Consider the following 6,265-nt stretch of genomic DNA (forward strand, 5'->3'; position numbering starts at 1 on the left):
GTGTCGTCTAGCAAGCAGTGAGAAGCTGAGGAGTAGAGGGTCCCCGATAGCTTAGCGGTTGGGCCAAACGGCACTCCAGATTGCAGGTTGCCATCCTCCCTTTAATAATTTCTACTCCTGGTTAAGCATTCCTATTTTCTTCAAGAGTTTCTCAAATGGCATGGCTTTTCATGTGTATAGGTCTCACCTCTAGCCATCATATTTGTCAATCTCGGACATCATTTCATGTTCCAAAACACTCCACCAAACAGGGATTGGTGGATCCTTTTAAAACACGGTAATATATCTCAGTGTCAATGCCTCTTATTTAATGGAGCAATACTAGTATTTTTCCTTCTAAAGTCAGGAAAAGTCATGGCTCATCCATGCCTTGGTGTTGGGGATTGTCACTGGGGGTCAGTCACACAGGGCTGTGAGACTAACCCCAAGATGCTCAGATTCTGTCCCTCTCAGAGTAAAAACAGGTGTTCACCATAAATTAAGCCATTAGCATAAACTATCTGATGAAACTGGTACCTTGTGGCCCAAGGCTCCAGGCATACAAAACAGGCCTTCTCTGTTCTACATAGGTCACATTGCTAGCCCATAATATCTGATCAAACTGTGGCCAAAGGCCTCGAACATAGAAAACAAAAACAAACATAAACATGAACACTCTTAACAGGCAAAATACCCCATGGGCCCATCATTCAGCTCTCAGCAGCCAGCCCAGGGCCAGTTCTAAAAAGAAGCTTTCCTTAGGAAAAGTTTCGAGCAAGCCAAACCTGCTCAGCTAACCCTTTCCTGCGTAACTGGGTGCTCAGCTAACCCTTTCCTGCATAATTGGGTATCAAAACCGAGGAGAAGGTGGAGGAAAAAAGAATGCCTTTCTCTTGCCATCACAAATAACCTGTTCTTTTGGTCATGTCCTGGCCTTCAGGGGAGCTATTGAAGCTAATGGAAACAGGCCTCTTACATCCTACTTGTCAACTTTAATTTTTGGGAATAAAACTGGGATTACAGATGAAAAAGGAGGAATAGCCACTCACCTTCTTTTATGCCAAGAGGCATTGCTCTTTTCTGATTTTTCTGATCTGGTAGCATGTCCTTAGAACAAGTGAAACAATCTTTCAAATTTCTTGGAAATTTTGGAATGGGCAGATTTTTTTTTTTAAACTTTTTTTATTAATTAAAAAAAATTAACAAACAAAACATTTAGATATCATTCCACTCTACATATACAATCAGTAATTCTTAATATCATCACATAGTTGCATATTCATCATTTCTTAGTACATTTGCATCGATTTAGAAAAAGAAATAAAAAGACAACAGAAAAATAAATAAAATGATAATAGAGAAAAAAAAGACTATACATACCATACCCCTTACCCCTCGCTTTCATTTACCACTATTTCAAACTGAATTTATTTTAACATTTGTTCCCCTTATTATTTATTTTTATTCCATATGTTCTACTCTTCTGTTGATATAGTAGCTAAAGGGGGCATCAGACATAAGGTTTTCACATTCACAGAGTCTCATTGTGAAAGCTATATCATTGTTCAATCATCATCAAGAAACATGGCTACTGGAACACAGCACTACATTTTCAGGCAATTCCCTCCATCCTCTCCACTACATCTTGAACAACAAGGTGATATCTACTTAATGGGTAAGAATAACCTCCAGGATAACTTCTCGACTCTGTTTGGAATCTCTCAGCCATTGACACTTTGTCTCATTTTCCTCTTCCCCTTTTTGGTCGAGAAGTTTCTCTCAATCCCTTGATGTTAATTCTCAGCTCATTCCAGGGTTTTTCTCAGTCCCTTGATGCTGAGTCTCAGCTCATTCCAGGATCTCTGTCCCACATTGGGAATGGGCAGTTTTTTTTATTAAAATGAGGACGATGGGATTATCTACCAAGCAAATTAAGGTAGAGGGCTGAAGTACTAACTGAATGACCCACATTCATAACATTCTTTGTGTGAGTTACCTAAAGGAGATGAATTAAATCTTTCTGTTCAACTATTCAGATAATATCAATTCTCAGCTTCACTTTGTGTGTTTGTGTGAGCGTAATCTTTAGACTTGAATCAGTTTAAACTTCTAAAATGAAAAAAAAATAGGAAAAAAAATTCCATCCATATTTACAGGGACAAACCAGAAGATATTATCTCAACTTCGAATAAAAAGTCCATCCGTTAGAGTAAAAACTTTGGGGTTGGTATGCAGTCAGCTTTCTGAAACAATGAAAGATGACTATTGTAATGAGAGTTAGTACAAAGAGCTATTCCATGATTTACATTGCAAAACTAGACTTAAATTTGTCATTTTGAACCTGTTTGGATAAGAAGCAAGGAACACTGTGTTTGCTGAGTGGCACCGGGGTACCCTCCTGTTGAAAACAATTGTGGTTGGTTCATATCAGTAGAGATATAACACCTTTTATTTATATGGCACTTCACAGTATCTAATCAGCTTGCACCCTTGTCTTCATTTTGTTTGATCTCACAATAATCCTGTCAAACAGGTATTATTCATTCCTATTTACAAGTAAGGAAATTGAGGCGCAGAAAGGTTAAATAGCCAGCTTAGATTCTTGTCCTGGGTTAGTGGAAGGGCTTCTGATTAAAGACCAGTTTGCTTCCATCGTAATATGTTTTGAAAACATTTAAGAGCTATCGCTGTTAGGATGCCAAATCAATTTTTTTTTATTTTTTGTTTGTTTCACATGGTGAGTTTCAGGAATGCTCTGCTTGGTTATTTCTGTGTGAAGGCTGCCTTCACCATCTACATTGGTTATACAATCTTATTTTCCTTGCAATATGCTGCTCGATAAAAAAAATACATATATATACATAGAGAGAGAGAGAGAAAGAGAGAACTTCAGTTTATTATTTATGTGGAACTTCAAAATTTTGTATGTGAAAGGCATCTTTTTTTATTTTATTTTTTCTTTTTTTAAAAAAATATGGAACGCTTCACGAATTTGCGTGTCATCCTTGCGCAGGGGCCATGCTAATCTTCTCTGTATCGTTCCAATTTTAGTATATGTGCCGCCGAAGCAAGCACTGAAAGGCATCTTTGAACGAGAGTGAAGAGTATCATTCTGAGTCAAGAAAAGAAATATCCCTGTGAAAATCTATGAATCTGCTATTCCAAGTTTAACCCATATTTTAGCAAGAGTTGTTTGAGCTGTTACAAAAGAGGGCAAGGGTGGGGGGCGTGACTGATATTGGGAGTCAGAATTCATCTCCCAAGGCAGGGGACTTAAGCCGAGGAAGAATCTCCCTGGAGATATCAGGGTTATCCACGAAATTCTCCCAGTGCACCCCTGGGAAGCATTCCCTAAATGCCTTCTTGTTAGAGAAGACTTTCACCCCCAGCAGTCCCCATGCAGAGCCGTGGGACAGCAATCAGGAACCCCAAGAGCATAAACTGGCTTATTCCAGCCAGAAAGGCTCTGCGCTTGAAAGATCACAATTTCCGCAATTATAAGCAAAGAGCCCGAGAGCTATCTGCAGATAAAACAGCAGTCCTGGTGCTAAGAAACGTGCGGTTGTAACAGAAGACAGGAGGTGCGGGATGAAATACGGAAGAACCCGGCAGCTAATGAGCGGTATTGCATTGGGCACTCTTTCCAGACCACTATGCGTCGAGTGTCACCAGCCCTTCTTTGAAGAGACCATGATGGTTCGAACACTCCAACGCGGAGTAATCTCACGTCATTTTGTTTGTGTAACATTATGTGTGACGACACACACATAAATAAATGTATGCATTGTGAATGTATACTGCATGTACTTTGTTGCATTGTTTGAATGCAGTCCTATCTAGCAGCATTCTTGTGGGGGTGTTTATAAAGTCCCGAGTTAAAAGCACACTTTTGGATTTGTTTTTGGAGAAATGTCTGAATTATGGTGGCTCAACGTCCCTTAAAACTTCTCCCTCCTGGTGACCAGAGCGATCAGATCAGCAGCGACCTTTACAAATGGCGGCGGGACTAAGCCCCACCTCCACTGGGAATGTCCCTTTTATAAGATGGAGAGCTTTTCCATGGAGATTGAAAGTGAAAAACGGAAAGAGGGCTGTAAGTCCATGTTGGATAGTCAGATCTGAGAGAGGAAATGAATCATGTGTTCTCAACGCAAACCTCAAAATTGGGCTAAGGGGAAGATTGAATCATGATGAAGAGCTTTAAATATCCAGGCAGCAGCCTGAAGCCTCATTTGATGAAAACAGAGCAGTGCATAGAATTTTCAGTGGTTTTTGGCAACAGCTGGATTTCAAGGATGTTAGAAGATGCAACAAGAGATATTGCTACTATGGAACCGGTTCATGTCAGCAAGGGAGGATACTTAGTAATATTAACTATAAAAACCAAGGGTGTAAAAGAGAATGTCATTTTAGCCAAATAGAAATTTCTGAGCATGGTTGCTACATTAGGTGCCTATCAATTTAGTTTTTGAAATATACTAAAAGGTTAGGTGCAATCCTATCTATTTCTCCTGTAGGCTGCCTTTCTATCACTTTCTGTTTTATCGTCTGGAAAATTCTCTTTGTCCTTTAATAAAAGATTTAACTAACCACAGAAAAAATACAAGAAAGGCAAATAATAATAATAATAATAATAAAATAGAGAATTGATCAATTCCTGATTTCCTCCTATTACTTTCCTCGGTGATGAAAACCCTTTGGAAAGGGTAGCGTTGACAACTATAAAAGGGACCTAATATTAGATCTATGATTATAAAAGGGAACTTGCTTATGGTCAATAAGTTTAAGTCTCTGGCCCAAATGGGTTATATCTTACGAGACCGAGGGAAAAAAAAGCCCACATATATTCAATTACAAAAACACTGTCTGAAATCTCTGGGGGTCCTGGGGCATGAGCCAGCTGCCAGAGAGTGAAACTGGGATTTTTAAAAGAGAAAAATCAGAACTGTGTTCCACAAACTGGTGAGCTTATTTATAGACCAGGCAAGATTCTGGAACACATATGATTTAGAGCATCTTTTTGAAAGAGTAGTTTTGGATGCTTAGCATCAGAGCCACTATCACTAGGAATGAGCAATGGTTTATCAAGAAGCCCATGGCAGCCTAAACTCCTTTTTCTGTTCTTGGCATCACAAATGAATGTACGTGGTATGTTTGGATTTCTGCAAGGGGTTTTGCATATTTCTCATTTGTGTGGACTGGCTCATAATATTGTTGGATGGATCTCTAACTGCTTGAATGCCTGCACTGAAAAGGGGCTAACAAACCAGTAGCATTTGGGAGAGTGGGTGCCAGTTGGAATCTTGAGATTCTTTCCTGGTCCCAGCCTGGGAGATGTTTTTATTGCCACTGAGATCTGGTTGTGGGTGAAATATTTATCAAATATGAGGACAACATGTAAAAGGACAGTTAAAATCCAAAATAATAATTTCTGAAGAACTGATGAGATACGCTTTTTTTTTGTGGTGGTTGTTTTAGAAGCACAAAAGTCCTGTAAGTAGAGGTGTGGTGTCTGGGAGAGGGGAGCTAGCCGGTGGAGCCGTCTTTCCTGTATTGGTAAGACTGAACCGTGTTTTTAATTCCGTACTTTAAGAGGGACATTGCAGGCAAATATGTTTGAAATGACTGAGAAATGCAGATGTTCAACCAAGAAGAAAGAAGAGTGAAGTGTGCGTGCGCTCCCGTGCCCACGTCGGTGTGCATGCACATGCGCCACGCCATCGGGTTTCAGGTATGGAGGAGCCACGCTGCGGAGAGAGGGCTGGCCACAAGCTGTGGGATTCCAGGAATGTTCAGGTTGCAGCCCAAATGTCACCTCCCTGCATCATCAGAGGGGCTGTTCAAGCCCTCCCTGTAGAGAGCAGCCCCCTTCCCAGGTACCTGTATTCTCATTAGCTGCTTAATTTCCTTTTTTTCCCCCTTGTCTTTATCCACTAGAGGATAAATTTCCATGAGGCAAGAACCAAGTCTTTCTTGTTCAATGCTGTGTTCCAGGTGTCCAAATCAATACGTACCATAAATAGGTACTTAATAAATAATAGCTGGGGAAAGAGAGAGAGAGAAGAAGGAAGGAAGGAAGGAAGGAAGGAAGGAAGGAAGGAAGGAAGGAAGGAAGGAAGGAAGGAAGGAAGGAAGGAAGGAAGGAAGGAAAGAAGGTAGGAAGGAAGGAAGGAAGAAGGAAGAGAAGGGAGGGAGAGAGGGAGGGAGGAAAAAATGTGAATGAATTCCAATAGATAAAAGCAGAAGTAGTGAGTTAGGGGAAGACTAATTTTAATTTAGCATGAAG

The 6,265-nt window shown here is 40.2% G+C and overlaps 1 non-coding gene across 1 annotated transcript; it reads right to left on the bottom strand.

Annotated features, from left to right (window-relative positions):
- Positions 1-2,947: 2,947 nt before the first annotated feature.
- LOC143689116 (U6 spliceosomal RNA) lies at positions 2,948-3,054 on the bottom strand. The gene has a single exon (XR_013178584.1). It is a non-coding gene; the product is annotated as a U6 spliceosomal RNA (small nuclear RNA).
- Positions 3,055-6,265: the final 3,211 nt, after the last annotated feature.

The sequence above is a fragment of the Tamandua tetradactyla genome, chromosome 6 (assembly GCF_023851605.1).
Source record: "Tamandua tetradactyla isolate mTamTet1 chromosome 6, mTamTet1.pri, whole genome shotgun sequence".
NCBI classification, from domain to species: domain Eukaryota; kingdom Metazoa; phylum Chordata; class Mammalia; order Pilosa; family Myrmecophagidae; genus Tamandua; species Tamandua tetradactyla.